General features: G+C 31.2%; 1 pseudogene; it reads right to left on the reverse strand.

Annotated features, from left to right (window-relative positions):
- Positions 1-1,356: 1,356 nt before the first annotated feature.
- On the reverse strand, positions 1,357-11,025 carry LOC140888621 (uncharacterized; annotated as a pseudogene).
- Between the last annotated feature and the right edge of the window lie 6,867 nt (positions 11,026-17,892).

Below are 17,892 nucleotides of genomic sequence, written 5' to 3' on the forward strand. Positions count from 1 at the left end.
AGTTGCATTGTGCAGGGTCCAACGTCTTTGATTCATAATATATGACATGACTCTTCTTATCAATCTGTTGGCCTAAAAAAGCTCCCACAGCATAGTTACTAGCATCACACATGATTTCGAATGGCAAGGTCCAGTCAGGAGGCTTGATTATTGGTGCCATAGTCAGCATGTTCTTGAGTTTGTCAAAAGCCTCCTTGCATTTCTCTCCAAACTCGAAGGGCACATCCTTTTGCAATAACTTGTACATTGGAAAAAGCGATCTTTGAAAAATCCTTAATAAACCTGCGATAAAAACCTGCATGCCCAAGAAAAACTCGAATTTCCTTAACGTTAGTGGGGAATCGCAAGTGTGTGATCAAATCAATCTTTGCTTTATCAACCTCTATACCTCTTGAATAAACAACATGTCCCAACACAATACCTTCATTCACCATAAAATGACACTTTTCATAATTCAGAACCAAGTTGGTTTCCATACATCTTTTCAAAATCTTGGCTAAGTGATCCAGGCAAACCTCAAATGAGTTTCCATATACAGTGAAATTGTCCATGAATACTTCAATGCAATTCTCAATATATTCAGAAAATATACTTAGCATGCACCTTTGGAACGTACCTGGGGCATTACAAAGTCTGAATGGCATGCATCTATGGGCGAATGTTCCAAAAGGGCATGTGAAAGTTGTTTTCTCCTGATCTTCCTGAGCAATGACTATCTGGTAGTAACCTGAAAATCCATCAAGAAAACAAAATTAAGTTTTTCTCGCTAGCCTTTCCAATGTCTGATCAATAAAAGGTAAGGGAAAGTGATCTTTTATGGTGGCTAAATTCAGCCTTCGAAAATCAATAACCATTCTTCAACCATTATGCACCCGTGTTGGTACCAACTCATCATTTTGATTTCTTACCACAGTAATGCCTGTTTTTTTTGGTACAACATGGATCGGGCTCACCAATTTGCTATCCGAGATAGGATAGATTATTCCTTCATCTAAGAGCTTGATGATTTCTTTCATTACCACTTCCTTCATTACTGGATTCAGTTTTCTTTGGAACTCTCTTACCGGTTTGGCATCATACTCCAAAAGAATCCTATGCATGCAAATCAACGGACTTATGCCTTTGATATAGCTAAAGTCCACCCGATTGCAGTTTTGTGCTCCTTGAGTACTGTGACCAACCTCTCTTCCTGGTCCTCCGTCAATTTCTTTGAGATGATCACTGGTAAAGTCTCTTCATCACCCATATATATATATTTCAAATGATCTGGCAAACTCTTCAACTCTATTTTGGGTGCCTGCAAAACGGAAGGTAGTAATTTTTTATGAAAGAATGGAATTTCAATCTTTGAATTTGTTACCCTCGTTTGATCAATTTCGTGTTCTGAAATTTCATAAGCTTCAGCGAATTCTTCTTCAAATCCAATTGTGCATACATCTGAAAATTTTCATTCTCACGTTCTTCCTCAAAAACTTCCTGCACAATTGAATCAACAACATCAATAGAGCATATAGAATGATTTTCACTTGGGTACTTCATAGCATCAAAAATATTAAATTTTACAATCTCTCCGTCAAATTCGACGGAGAGGGTACCATCATCGACATCAATCTTTGTCCTAGTTGTCTTCATGAATGGCCTTACCAACAGAATTGGAGGTGAATTCGACATGGAATCCTCTTCCATTCGCAAGATATAGAAATCTGCGGGAAATATAAATTCCTTAACCTGCACCAAGACATCTTCAACAACCCCTTCCGGGTAAGCATTAGAACGATCAGCTAGTTGAATCACCACTCTAGTTTCTTTCAAAGGACCCAGATTTAGAGCACAATAAATCGAATATGACATGACATTTATGGATGCACCTAAATCTAACATGGCACGCTCAATCTTCAAATTCCCAATAACACAAGGCATAGTAAACATACCTGGATCCTTGCACTTATTTGGTAAGGTGGAAATTAACATACCCTTGATTGATGCAATTAAGCAAATTCCAAGGTATGCTAAATTTTTGAAGGATTTGTGCACTAACAAGAGGAGGCTGAGAGGTGATGAGAAAGTGAGTGTGGGAGAAAATGTATTTGGTAATGATTTTTTTATCACAGCCGATACATTTTCTCCCACACTCACTTTCTCATCACCTCTCAGCCTCATCTTGTTAGTGCACAAATCCTTCAAAAATTTAGCATACCTTGGAATTTGCTTAATTGCATCAATCAAGGGTATGTTAATTTCCACCTTCCTAAACATCTCCAACACTTCATTCTCATAGTCAGTCTTCTTAGATTTTTCCAACCTAGAGGGAAAAGGAGGAACAACCACATTAGATATATCAGATGAAGGGGATGTGGGTTTTACCTTTGTTTGCTACTCGGATGTGTTTTCAACCTCCTTATCCATGTCCTTTCCTTCACTAGTCTTCATAGGGGAGGTAGACTCAATTTCTATCTTCTTTCCACTTCTCAACACCATTGCACTTGCATTTTCTCTTGGATTTACTACCGTTTGTGATGGTAGTTTTCCATAATTTTGAGCCTCTAAATTGGTTACCGCCGTAGCTAATTGGGTTATCTGATTTCCTAGGTTCTGAATGCTGACCCTCGTTTCCTCTTTGAATTTTTGAGTGTTAGTTGCAAGGGCCTTAACAATTTCATCTAGAGACATATCTGAGTCAGAGGATTGTGCAGGTGCTGGTTGTTTGTTGTAATTCTGTTGTGGAAATCCTTGTTGCCCTACTTGGTTCTTGTAGCTGAAATTCGGGTGATCTCTCCATCCCGGATTGTAGGTATTGGAATATGGGTCATATCGACGTTGTGGTTGTCCAGGAAAACCACCAATTGCATTGGCTTGCTGCGTTGGATCTTCTTGTAATGTTGGACACATATCCGTCGGATGTCCAACAACCGAACATATCCCACAAGATTTGACCTGTTGTGCTTGTCCTACAACCAATTTTTCCAAAAGAGATGTTAAAGAATCTAATTTTTTATCAATGGGACTAACACTTACCTCTTTAACCTGTCGTGGAGCATTGTCTTCTCTTGTTCCGAACTGTTGAGCATTAGCTGCCATGTTGGCGATCAGATCACTTGCTTCTTGAGGTGTTTTATTCACTAATGCTCCTCCACTTGCAGCATCAATCATGTTCCTATAAAAAACTGAGAGTCCCTCATAAAAATACTGAACCAAAAGTAGTTCAGAAATTTGATGTTGCGGGCAACTCGCACACAGTTTCTTGAATCTTTCCCAGTACTCATACAAAGTCTCTCCTTGTAATTGTCGGATCCCACAAATCTTCTTCCTAATGTTTGCTGCTCTCGAAGCTGGGAATAACTTTTTTCAGAAATTGCTGCTTCATTCCATTCCAAGTTGTTATTGTTCCAGATGGCAAATAGTAGAGCCAATCCTTAGCCTTGTCAGCCAGAGAGAATGGAAAAGCTCGCAGTTAAATTTGTTCCTCTGTAATCCCTTGAGGTTTCATGGCACTGCAAACAATATGAAACTCCTTTAAATGCTTATGCGGGTCTTCACCTACAAGACCACGAAAAGTTGGCAATAAATGAATCAAACCAGACTTTAATTCAAAATTGGCTTCAGTAGTAGGAAATTGAATGCATAATGGTTGTTCAGTAACATTAGGATTAGCCAACTCCCTGAGGGTTCTCTGTGTTGGTTCTGCCATTGTTTCTTCTTTCTCACTTTCTTCAGTTTCAAACTCGAGGTCAGATTCCCTTTCAGATTCGCTCGAGTTCAATTCTGCGTTCAAACTAGGAGATGGAATTGATGCTTGGTTACGTCGCAGCCTCGCCTCTTTTCTCAATCTCTTAGTTGTCTTCTCGATTTCTGGAACATATTCTAATTCACCTGTACGAGAAGAATGAGGAATAAAAAAAATAATAATTAAATAACAAGAACTCGAAAGAAATAATTATAAACACCGTTCCCCGGCAACGACGCCAAAATTTGATGGGTTTGTCGTCAGCCAACAAACTTAAAATTCCTACTCCCTAACAAAACGAGTATAGTAATGAGCAGGGTCGAATCCACATGAAACAAAAATTTATCTCTTTCGAGGAATAACAAATAAAAAGGAGGGATTTTTGGTTTTCAGTAATAAAATAAAAAATTAAGACTATTGCAAAAATTAACTAATAAATGGGATGAACAAATAATTAAATGAGAAATTCAATATTTTATCAAACTCTGATTCAAGGAATTTCCGTATTTCAATTATATCACTGATCATCGGCTAAAAAATAATTTATTCATGCAATTCTAGCAATTAACCTTAAAATCATAGGGATAACCACTAAGATTTTTGTGTTCTCATATTTTAATTGACCAAACCCAGCATCCAGTCAAAACTTATCAATAACCAACTGGGCACGATAGCGTTCCATGTTGATTAAAAATAGCTTTTCGATTTGTGAAAACAGTTAATCCTAAAATCTAACAATCGAGATAGTTGCAATTGTTAAACCTAGTTTCGTTAATTTATTTAGATCAAACATGTCATGATAGCACAACACACCTAATCAATCGCTACTCAAGTACCAATCATTCATGACAATTACGGATAACTGAATTCCTGGATAGCAATAGAAAATCATAAATCGATTTATTTGTCAGATTAATCGACTCACAACTTTCATGAAATAAATCATAATCATAAATTAACAAATACTAGAAAAAAGCAAGAACTTCAATTCAAACTCAAAACCTCACAGTGATAAATTGAAATACAAGAAATATCCCTTGAATCATAAATAAAAAACTTAGCCAAGCATAGCTGGCTTCATAATTCTCTAGAAATATAAAAGATTAAACCTAGAAATTATGAAGAGAAAAAGAAGAAAATATTCATTGTCTTGGCCGTGCAGAGCTTGTAGAACGCAGGAACAGAACTCTGGAATTTTCCCAATCCCTAAACTAACGTGTAAAACTAACAAAAAATAAAATAAATAAAATCCCAAAAATTCAGAAAGAGATAAAGTCTAACTAAAAAGATAATGTAGAGATATTATTTTTTAAATAGAAATCTCCAACTATCTTTATTTATCTAGAAAAAAATATTTTCTTCAAAAGTCTTCCATAAATTAAATACCATATTTAAAATTCCTAAAATATGGTATTTTCTTCTCAAATTCTGAAATCTTCAATTTTCCACCCGACAGTAAAAGTGTAGTAACACAGCGCGCCCACGCCTTGCTCCAGATCCTTTTCTAGTTTGCTCAATTCCTCAAAATTTTTCTTGGCAACTCCAAATGTGATAAAATTAAACTCTTTTAGCCCAAATTTTGTCCAAGATCATCAAAATTTCTCCAACTACAAAACACAACAAAAAATGCATCAATTAACATATGCAAAATACAAAAACCCGAGGAATATGATATTGAAAATATAAATATTATGAGCCTATCAGTCATTCTTCACATTTACAATAATAATTTTTTAAAATAATTTATCCTCGTCGCCACTCTCTCTTCTTATAAAAATTCAATTTCATATATTTAGTTGAATTTTCTGACTTTATTCAAGCCGTGATGATTCATCCCTCATTCCCTTGACTCAACTCATCGTTCCAAAATGAACTTTTTAGAATTCAAAATTAATTGGTAGAACGGAATAATGTGACCAACTGGTCCCACTTCCAACATTGAAGTCGTCCCTAATAAGGCACTTTTTCTATTAGTTATTAATTATGACTAAGTACTAAGAAGGGTTTTAACGAATAATCTTACGAACTCAACAGTTATTAAATGATGTTTAACTAACTTTATTAAAAAAAACTTATAATATTCTAATTGTTCTAAACGTTAATAAGTTCTTAGATCTTATTTTAAAAATAAATTGTTAAAATATTTGTATAAACTTATTTTAAAAAATTTAAAGATATTAATGTGTTAGTATTATAAGATCGTTTTATTGTTAAAATTATCAAAACAATATAATACTATAAAAGTAATATAAATAGTAATATACATAAAAAAATAAGTTTAAATTTATCATAAATGTTTACCATATATTAAAAAATACAACTATTTTTATTTTTTACATAGAAAAAATTTGATAAATTATGTCAATATGAGCAGAGGCGTGTCGAAAATTTAATAAAATATATGAAAATAATATGGAGAAATAAAATAGCATAAGATTTTTTCTAAAAAAAATAAAGGTGACATAATTTTTAAAAACAACTTATAAGCTCTCAAATAATTTATTTCGACAGCTTATAAATTGTTTTCAAGAGCTTATAAGCTTTGTCAAACACCATAATCTGAAATATTAGAGACTTTGTTATTTCAAATCAACATTTCAAACAAATTCTCAAATCAAATCTCTCATTTCAAATTAAATATTCATCCAAGCACAACTAAAGTTGAATTGTTCAAGATTAGGGAAATTTGCTTTTTTGCTCCTGTATGTTTATTATTTTGCGATTTTAGTCCTTTATATTTTCATATTTCAGTTTTAGTCCGTTAATTTTATTTTTTGGCAATTTAAGTTCTTTTTTCCGACGTGGCGCAGACGTGGCACCAATTCAGTGCTGATGTGGAGATGATGTGTACAGTTTCACGTAAACATTTTCGAATAAAAAAGGACCGATATTATCAAAAATCGGAGCATGCAGGACTAAAACTAAAATATGAAAACATAGAGGACCAAAAGCGCAAAGTGACAAACATACAAGATCAAATTTGCAGTTTTTCCTTCAAAATTAATTTAACTTTCGATCGGATCGCTATTGAAAAATCGCAAAACATGCTTAAACTAATCGATTTGGAATAACCAAAATAATTCTAGTGATAGAGCTAACCAAACCAAAATATTTACTTTATCAACCTTTATACATATATAATTTCGTGAATCCTGTTTTCGAATTAAGCAAGTTAGATATTCTCATTTCTAAAGGGGCAAAAAACGACATTTTAATTTTGCAAAAAATAAATAAATTAATTAATAAATAAATATTCACCTGATCCCCCTTCGATAGAATAAATAATTAGTTGAGAGGGTAATTTGTGTAAATATTGTTATGAAAAACAGAAAAAGAAAAAAAGAACGTTTAATCTGTAGTAATTATAAAAAAAGAAAAACATTTCGAACCCGTCTGGCTCGAAAAGTGGAAAACGTACATGTTATTATTATTTTTAATTTTATAATAAATTAAGATGAAAATTTTATAATAATAATAATAATAATAATAATAATAATAATAATAAAAGCTTTGTACGAAAATGGCCAAATGGGAACCACTCGTTTGCGTCTCTGCTTTTTGGCGGCGGCCCATGCTGGCCCCGAATGGTCGGTTTTATTACGTTTTGTTTGTCTGCCTATTAAATTGTTTGTAGGGGCCCTAAATATATATTTATTTAATTATTATAGTGGACAAATAAAATATTAAATTGAGTGTCAAGTGAATTTTAATACGACGCAAGTGATGAATACGATGTCGTATTCACTTGGATTTCGAATCAAAATTCAATATAATCCTCAAAACAAAATGTTTTTTTAATTATAAAAAAATCAAAAAAATAAAATGTTTTTTCGAGTTAATAATGGATATGTTTTTTATCACCAATCAAATATTAATGATTATTTTTTTTCGGAAAACCCTCATTAATTATTATTATTTTTCAAAAAGAAACACTCGAACGAATTTCTAGCCTAGCTAACTCTATCCCAAGTTCACAACGGATACTTACAATTAAACGGTGTCCGATCATACAAAACAAACTTGATTTTACTATACGAAATCTTTTCCTTTATTTTTGAAATAAAAAGATCCAATGGAAATTTATATATACAGGACCACATGACGTGACAACAATTGGTCACACACCCATAATTACTTTCTTTCTTATAATTTCTTGTAGTGATTTTATGATAAACACGATATCTCTCTCGGTGCTTATTAATTTTCTGAGTTAAAATCGATTTAGGAGCTTATATAAAATTATATAGAGTAGAAGATAAACTTAAATTGCCGACAATAGACTCGATTATGAACGAAAGATGCATAGATTGTCTCAACTTTAGATTTTTGAGGCGCACATGTTCATCTCTTTTTGACATTAAATTCTTTCGTCGAATCCCGATCTTACTGAGTTTGAAGCGCACGGACCATAGGAATAATATAACCGGGATCGAACAGCCCCATGTTACCGATGTGGGGTGCACGTCGTTTAGTCGTGTTGGGCTGCGGCTTGTTTGATTAGCAACATGTGCAATTGCTGTGGGATCGGAGCATGTAGCGTGGAAATGTATATATATAGTTTCATTTCACTTTGGATCCTTTAATTTTGTTCGTTTTCTACTTTTAGGTGGGCATTTTTGTAGATCACGGATCTGCTTTTTCATAGAATAATCTTTATTTATTTATTTATTTATCTTTTGCCGAGCTATAATTTTTTTTTTTTTTTTTTTGCCATTTGAAAGATTTTGGAAAAAAATGAGGTTCATGTGATTCTCATACCTCACCCATGAAATCGATACATTTGTATGATCTGAATTAAAGATACTAAAATAGTCATATTTTTCTGATCAAAGAATTGGGTGCGCTATACATGTTTCATGTGATATTCGAAAATAGCTAAAAACTTCAATAAGTAAGATAGACACAAAATCTAGATAAATACAATACTAAGAACTAATTATGTCTCTCTCAAAAAAAAAAAGAACTAATTATGTCTTCCAAGAAAACTTCATCACGCTAGACACGTTGGCATTTGTGATATCACATTAATATTTTTAGTGTTATATGAGCACTTTCATAAAAAATTATCTAATCCAGAACGCAAAACCAAAACCCTAAATTCAAGTACTTACATGACCAAAACACAAAAATAAACATGTTATAAAGGCCACTTTCACTTATGGTTTTTGTGTGAAAGAAAAGAAAGGGTGTGAGCACAAGTTACACCTGAAGTATTAATCTTCATATGATGCTCTTAGATCATCAACACATACATGCCATCTTTCATAAAAATATAAAACATACACATAATCTAATAATATTGAAATAGAGAAGAAAATACTATCAATTTAGCATAAACTGCCGTCTTCTTCAATTTCATGTTTATTATTTACATAAATAAATAGGTGTATTTGAGACTGCTGACTCGCTAGAAGTGAGTAAAATAACAAAAAACGAAAGCATAAAAATGTGCACACGATATACCATTTCGTGTAGATAGTTTCTAGCTAGCGATATCTATATTCTATACATTCAATCGCTAGAAATTTTATTTAAAATTTCCCATTTGAAAAAATTATAATTAACTATCTCTAAATTATACACGGGCGTTACTAGAAAATGGCCGCTGCAGGAAAAGTTTTCACCTCCAAAATGCCAAGTGTTGCTATATAATAGTCTTATATATAACAATCGTTTATTTTGATAAAATAAACTATATTTGAAAATGACATGATTTCTCTTCATCATGAATGACGCGCGGCCAAATTACTGAATTAGTATACATATTATGAAGTCATGATCTCTGATTAGAGACTAACCATCTTTCTGTCAATTATGAAAATTTATTTCATGAAAAATAAATGTAAGTTTTTAGGAGATATTCAACTTTTAGTAATTTAAATTAAATATAAAAATTGTCCATTACTAAAAATTAATTTAAATTAAATAAAAAAGTGTCCATTTAAAAAATATATATGTCTCTTGTGAGACGATCTCGCAACGGGTCGACTTGACCTAGATTTATAATAAAAATTAATATTTTTAACATAAAAAATAATATTTTTCATTGAATTAAATAAAATAAGAGATCGTATAAAAAAATTGATTTTTGAAACGACCGTTTCATTAGAGTTTATGTGATTAAGGGAGTGTTTGCAATCACTAAAAAAAAGTGATTGTTAGCTTTTTGCTTAAAAAAATCATTTTTGTGTGTTTTTTAAACCTAGATTATGTGTTAGCTTATGCTTAACTTAATTGAAATCCAAAAGCTAGTCATGTGATGATTATGAATCTCCAAAAGTGATTCTAATAAGAAGGTCATTGTTAAAATCATTATAATCACTTATTTATCAAACATACCCAACTTTGATTTTTAGATTCTCACATTTGTTTCCAAACACTACCAACTTTTGATTTTTCTTAATTTTTTTATAATTTATAAATTAATCACTTCTACAAAAGTACAATCTATTCCAAACACTTTCAGATTATTTTTAGATGCATTATATCATATAAAACTCGGTGGTGTCCATAAATGTGTTGGGCCGAGCCCACCTCCAAACCGGTCCGTTTGCCCCAGGATTACGGAAGCTTTCGAGATATTTTGATTTAAAATGAAATATATACAAATTTTATTTATGATTAATAATGAGTTTAATACATTATTAGATCATATCTAGAATGCTTAATAATTAAAATCACACAAAAATGAAATATTTCTTTTCTCCTAGTTCTCAAAATCTTCGAGTTCTTCGTGATATATTTTTGTCGGACTTAATAATAATATTATTTTTTAAAGATAGAACTCGCAGTTACTAACTTTCGGTAAATGTTGCACACTTATTATTAGAGTCGTCAATTTGGGTTAAGCCCGCCGGGTCGGCCCGGCCCGCCACACAATTTAAGTGGGTTGGTTTGAAATTTTTTCAACCCAACAAAAGGTAGGCCTAGATGGGCCAACACGCCTAGGCCCACGACCCACGCGGGTTGGCCCGCCACGGGCCTGGGTTGGCCCGCGGGCCCGAAGAATTAATAATTTATTTTTATTTTTATTGTGATATATGTATTTTTTAATTAAAGTTGTGAATTTTTTTTGTATTAATTACTTTATATAAAATTCACACACATAAAATCAATAATTAAAATTTTTATTAATATGTTTCTATTAATATTTATTTATGAAATGATATTTATAATTAATTATAATATTATTTATTTATTTTTATTTGTCGTGAGTCAATCCGCGGGCCGGCCCGCTTAACCCGCAACCCACCTTGGGTTGGGGATTTCCAGCCCGCCAGGATGGTGGGTTGACCCGCCATAGACCCGCTAAAAGGTGGGTTTTTGATGGTTCGACCCGCCCTGCCATGGGTTGACCCATTTGACAACTCTAATTTTATTTACTTGTAGTGTCGAAAATGATAAGATAAGGAAACAAATGGAACCACACGGCCCAAAAATTGATGGATCGTATTTCTGGTGTGGTAATTGCAATAAGCCCAAGCCCACTTACGAAAGAAATGTCTTTAAAGCATGTCACCGATATAAGATTTTACACTTTCCCCTAAACGGTTTAATGTAAAAAAACATAAAAAAGAAAAAAAGAGAGATTAATTTGTGTAAAGGTATATTATCCGTCGACAAATGTCGAAAGCGATTATCGAGTAATGAATAATTTGTTTATCGTTAATTATTACATGCTGAAATTAATCCTCCAAATTGGGTTTATTTTCTTAAAAATGCGTGAGTAACATAACATCATCAAAAGGAGGAAGATGTTCAATTTCTGGAATATCAAAGTAACCATCAAGGTTTTATTGGGCCATTGAGCCAAATTGTAATTATTACATGTGATTTGTTAAAATCGTCAATCTTAGTGACGTTAATCTCAACAGAATACATTAATTAAGGAAGAATTTTAACGGGAATTAAGATTTGATTAAGAATATCTAATCAAAATGGGTTATTTATGTAATGCTTCTTACGTTACAAATTTAAATAAAATGCTTTATTACTTTCAACTATACCTAACATTAATGATACTTTTCCCCCCAAGGTAAGGCTTTTTTTATATTAAACATAAAACTAGAAACGTGATATTAACCAATTATACCAATTAGCGCAATATAAAAAATTTGTTACGACACTTAATAAAATACTTATTGAAATTAAAGTCTAAAGTTTGGTCAAGATTATGTCTCATTTGTAATTAAATAATAAGGTGACTTTTGTGCTTGTGGCACCGATTAGGCACGTAACTCTACAATTGCACATTTCCGAAAATGCAGTCAACGGTATTGAAATAGACAAATCAAAGCTCTCACGACTGTGTTGTAATTAGAATACAAAATAACCCATCACGACTATTAATTAATTATTAATATTAGTATAACTTGTTTTTTCATATTTTTAAATAGAAAAACGCATGCATATTTTTAGTAATCTATTCGAGTACAAATAATTGAAATTTGAACTCGGTCATATCGAATGCATAGAACTGAACGTTTGCAGTTTTCTTAAAAGCTATATGTGGTGGTAATTGTGCAAGTCAAATCATGTAATTGCACAATAGTCGAAGCATCATTGTTTGAATATTTTACTCAGCAGAGACGATTATTGCATCCAATAGAGTACGAGTCAAATTTTGATCATGTTGCTCACGCGAGTAGCTTGCTTGACTCAAAATAAAGACTTTTTGGGATATTGTACCGAAATTTTTTTTCGATATATAGACATTTTTTTGGTACATCGAATTTTTTTTGGTATCTATATGGTATCAGTATGGATTTTTTTCATACCAAAATTTTAAAATTTTTATATCAATATTTTGATACGATATATCGAAAACCTACCCCTGCTTACACCCCGTTTGACTCAAAAGAATCCTTCCAATATCACATTTGTTTCAGAGATGTTTGGTTGATGCATGTTATTAGTTTGTTATTGAATAAAGGGATGCATACCAAAAATGTTTATTTAATGCAAAAAAATCGAAATCAGGCGTGGGATTGATCACTAATTAAGTAGACAAATCTCGAAGCTTGTGCATGATCCAAGTTTTGGTTAGGTTAGGTGGTCCAATGTTTGAACACAAACAATTTCATTTAATTTGCTAAACTATTATAACAAAGCAAGTTCTAAATAAATGAAAGGGAAAATTGATCAAGAAATTTTGAATTCTAACTTCTCATTTCACACATAATTTTGAATTCTAACTTCTCATTTCGTAACATGACTAGTCGTCTATTGCTACTACTACTATTTTTATTAACTTAATTAAGAGAAAATAAGTTAACTAAAAAGAGAAAACAATTAAAATAACAATCTCAGTTTTTTTTATTATTAAAAAAACTGTATTTTTGGTCATGTTGTTTTTGTTTTACAATTTTGGTATTTTATATTATTAATATTATATACATTTGAGGATATATACAACACATGGAGAAACCCAAAATATGTAAATTTCAAGAAAGTTCTTAATTTGATTGTTGAAAGCGAACATGTCGTTGGACATAAATGCATGTAATAATCAAAAGGGGTATTAATTTTCTTGAAGGTGGACTTAATGCATAAATATGATCAATCAGTGTATTCCACATGAATCTTTTTTGAGGATTAGACGCAACAAATTTGAGACGACGAAGTCATTCACAAAATCTATAAAATATAATCTTGACAGTGTTGTTAATAAGGACAGATGATTGCATGGCCACTTTTACATGGAGACACAACAAACTCGAGATGTTGATTGAAGATTATAATTTCATCAATATTTGAATAACTAAATCGAATCTAGCTAATTTGATTATGATTACACATCGATACCATTTATTGTTTGATATGAAAATTGCATTAATTATATGTTTGGCACAGATCAGTTTGATACATGCATGTGAAATAATACATAGCTTCTCAAGAGTTTCTTATAACATGATAAAATTTCAATTTCGATCATCTATATTTGTTTTTTCTATGATTTTGATCATATATGTTATTGCGTTTCAGTCTTAGTCTACAACCATTGTTTTATATGTTTATATTTTCTTTTATATAGTGATTTACAATTCTTTTTCTGACATAGACTAACATGACACTGTTTTTTATAATGTAAAATCAGCGGTACTCTTGAAAAAAAGCTTAAAATTTCTAAAAGTTGAAAGATACAATATTGAAAGTGAAATTTAACTCATTAAATAAATAAACAAAATAACAACGAAGTAAACAACACAACCAAAATCACGATATCCCTTTATTTCGAGCATGATTGCGGATTCACATTGTTCCCGATAGAAAGTTGGTCCTCAAGCCCAAGCCATGTATTTTATCAATTATATTCAGGTTTTCTATATATTATTATTTTCTGATTTTTCTTGATTAAAAAAATAGCAATTTATAGAAAAGTTAAAAAAAAACATATTAGCACATATTTTGAAAAAAAGCATATTATATAAATATAAAATATAGATTAAATTTAAACATTTTATGTCCTTTTAGGTATTGAAGTCTGAATATACACAGCTTCACATGCATTCAGCTCACAGGGTGCTTTCTTTTACAAAATTCTTCCTCATTTTTTTTTATAGAATTCCTCTAAATCAAAAATTATGTCATGATATCTCCTTTTTTAAAAATCAGAGACGTTTATTTTTCTCAAATTGATGTTAGTCGATCATAAAATACGAGTAATATATTAAATGATTTGATGATATTGACGGAAATGAGAGTTTTTTTCTCGATATAACATAGAACATGCCCGAGTAGTCGGATTCTTATGATATTCAGATTCGTTTACAAATATCTCAGACAAATAATACTATGATAAATATTACAAGTTAATGGAAGAGAATGTTCTTGGAATGATTAATTGGTAGAATCTTGCGAAGGCCAAACACTTGACGGCTGACATTCAGCCTCTATCCTTGACCACTTTCTAATACACAAAACTATACACTAAATACTCATAATTCAATATTATATATATCTCACTTAAATTATTTCTTCTTGACAATCATATCATATGTATATCATATAAATGTGTCTATATATATATATATATATATATATATAGATATCATATCATAAAAAAAGATTACTTTGAAGTCTTCAAAATTTGACCCTCTCACTAAATTTACATAGTAATTAATGTGATTTATGGTGTGTGTGAAGCCGACCATGGTGGCTACACCACAAATACTTGTTGTTGGTTGACTTGTGGGTCAAAAACTAATCAAAAACCCACTCGTTTTTTTTTTTGTAAATATAAATATTATTCGGATTAATTAAATTATCTTATACTTCAAATGCATTGTATTTGTACCCGAAAGTTCAGCTACACGAGACCATATCATCAAAAATTACCATCTCAGCACGTGCCGCTTGTGTGCACGTGGGAATTGCAGCTCGTGTGATTTCTTGTTCGCCGACAACAAATCACGACTCATATTATATATATTAATTTAATTTGAAATTTTATCGATTTGTTTGTTATTTCATCATTATTCCTACGGTATAATAAGCATTTTTAAGAAGTAATTAAGTAAATATTTATAATTAGTAATAGTTGGGTTCAATTTATTATTGGGACTCCTGCCCATTTCATGTATGTTACAAAATATAATACAATCATTCAAAGTGGTCAAATATATAGAAGGTTCTTAAATTTTTCGGCAAGTGCCCACGAAAAATGTACACAAATAATTTTTCTATAATATAACATTCAATAAAAAATAAACGTTAATTTATTTTTAATTACGTCAGAAAATTTAAAACTCACTCTCTCTATCTCCTATTGTGTTACTCCATAGAGTGGTGGCTTTTGTCTACAGTGGCATAGGCGAGTTGATAAGCCCTGAGGTGACGTGGGAAGAAACTCTTCAGCGTTGCGGGTTCGATCTTTTGTGGAGCATATTCCTTGCTGAAATATTGTGGGGGTATGCTCCGGGGATTGGGTCATGTGCTCCCTTCTTCAGGTCTCTGCCGCTCGTGCACATCCCTCGATTTACCCTTCGCATGAGTCAATGGGTCTCTAACTCATGTGGAATGGAGTCCCCTTCGGGGTCAACCCTTTAAAAAAAAAAACATAGAGTGGTGGCTTTTACACGTAGGCCTTTTGTAAACGTGAGACATGGTAGATGCCACGCTAGATAAAGATATGTATTATGGGACATAAAGTTTGAATCTTCTGGAAAAATCATATATATATAATATTATAAACTTTATTGTGACGAAATTTTCTGTATTTATGTTCATTTATTAGATTAAATCACTTATCCCGTTGTAATTATTTAGCAATATATATGAGATATCTATATTTTTTACTTGAATTTTACAGAAATATTCTCTTTATAACATTATCTTAAAGATATCATGATTTTTTTTTTATAACGCATTTACAATTTATTAATATCCTCCTCGATTGAATCCCAAACTAAGATGCCCTAATAATAATAATAATTATAATTCCTTTGCTTGTGGCATGTCTCCTTCTAGAAAGCATGCAATTAAGATAATTAGGTTTCCTCCACAAATAAGATGGGACTAGGTTTAGTTTTTACTAGCACTCATCAATGTGTAATCTAAGCTACTGAGTGCAAAATCTATTCCAAATCATTCCACTTTCTTACTTTTTTTCATATAATTTTTTAGGGGATATGAGAGTGTTATACTTAATGATCTTCAATTTGAGATCCCGTATCAAATTATAGACTTTTTTTTTTATATCAGATAAACTACAAGATATTTTTTCTCACTTTATATATATATATTAGAAAACATACATTTATGCATGTAGGAATCAATATTTCTCTCTCTCTCTCTCTAAAAAAAACTATTTTTTGCTCAATAAAAATGTATGATATTTTAACAAAAAAATAAATTTTATTTTACAAAATTACATAATGACCTACTAAAATTTTAACTCTCTACATAAATTTTTTTAAAGAAGAAAAATCATGAATTGAGACATGGATGGGGATGCCTATCAGGTAACCATACTCTATTGTCTTTTGCTTTTAAAATTTGTGGTCCCAAAAATGTGATTGGTTCCCTTAAAAAACAATTATAAAAATTAAGGCTGTCACGAATTGGTAGGAGATTTTATAAATGATATATATTATAGTTTGAGGATACAATTATTTCCCCCACTTTTGTTGAGTAGAAAATAAAAGGAAAAGAAAATAGTTATAATTGATTTATTGTCATTTAATAACCTTTCCACCTGAACTCCACTAGAGGACACACGAAGTTCACACTTTTCCTAACCAAAAATATTATACTTTCTCTTTGGACATCATTTTTATTGTTTTTTTCCTTCTTGGATTCTTCCAATTTGATTGTTTTTTAAACTTAAATTGTTGACAACATCATTAACACCACATTAACCAGTTTATTTAATAAATATTAAAGTTCACGGAGATTAACTCTCTCGCTTCCTTTAAAAGATACAAAACGTGAGAACATGAATGATAATACGAAAACTCATATGAGACAAACTCATTGATCTTTTATTAAATTCGATCCATGAAAATGTATTATTTTTACGTCAAAATTATTATCTTTTATTATAAATAAGAGACGAATCAATCCGTCTCATGGATATAAATTAATTCATGAGATCGTCTTATCAACAATATATATTTCGAAAAATAATTTGAATAAAATAATCCCAACATATACAATGATTTTAGAACCAATATATAAGTAAAATGTAGTGTGCTATCCGGGAAAAAAATTAATGTAGTATATATGTACTACCCCCGTTCTCAAAAGCAAAATGGAGACAAACATCCATTTCCTTTGCAAACAATTAACTATTTGTTTGCACACAATCTACGACATTATGTTTATGTTTCCTTTTCACGACACATTGTTTAATAAGAGACTAATTTAAGGTGCCTAAAGTAGATATCCATTGCGCGACTTTTATCAAACTTTTATTGGTGAATTACATGTATTTGCAATCTACTTTTTTCAATTTAAAAAAAAAAAAACAAATTGCACATATTTTCACATCTGAATAAATAAAAAGACCCCAGGGATGAAGGACACGTAGGTTATTTAACCACCATGCAAAATGAATTTTTTAAGGGAACTTAGTATTATCTTTTTTGAAAAGATGAACATACTTATGAATGTAGTTATGATTTTTTTCCCCCCAAGAAATGCTTGTCCAATATAAACATACTTTACAA

Source organism: Henckelia pumila, chromosome 3, assembly GCF_033568475.1.
Source record: "Henckelia pumila isolate YLH828 chromosome 3, ASM3356847v2, whole genome shotgun sequence".
In the NCBI taxonomy this organism is placed as follows: domain Eukaryota; kingdom Viridiplantae; phylum Streptophyta; class Magnoliopsida; order Lamiales; family Gesneriaceae; genus Henckelia; species Henckelia pumila.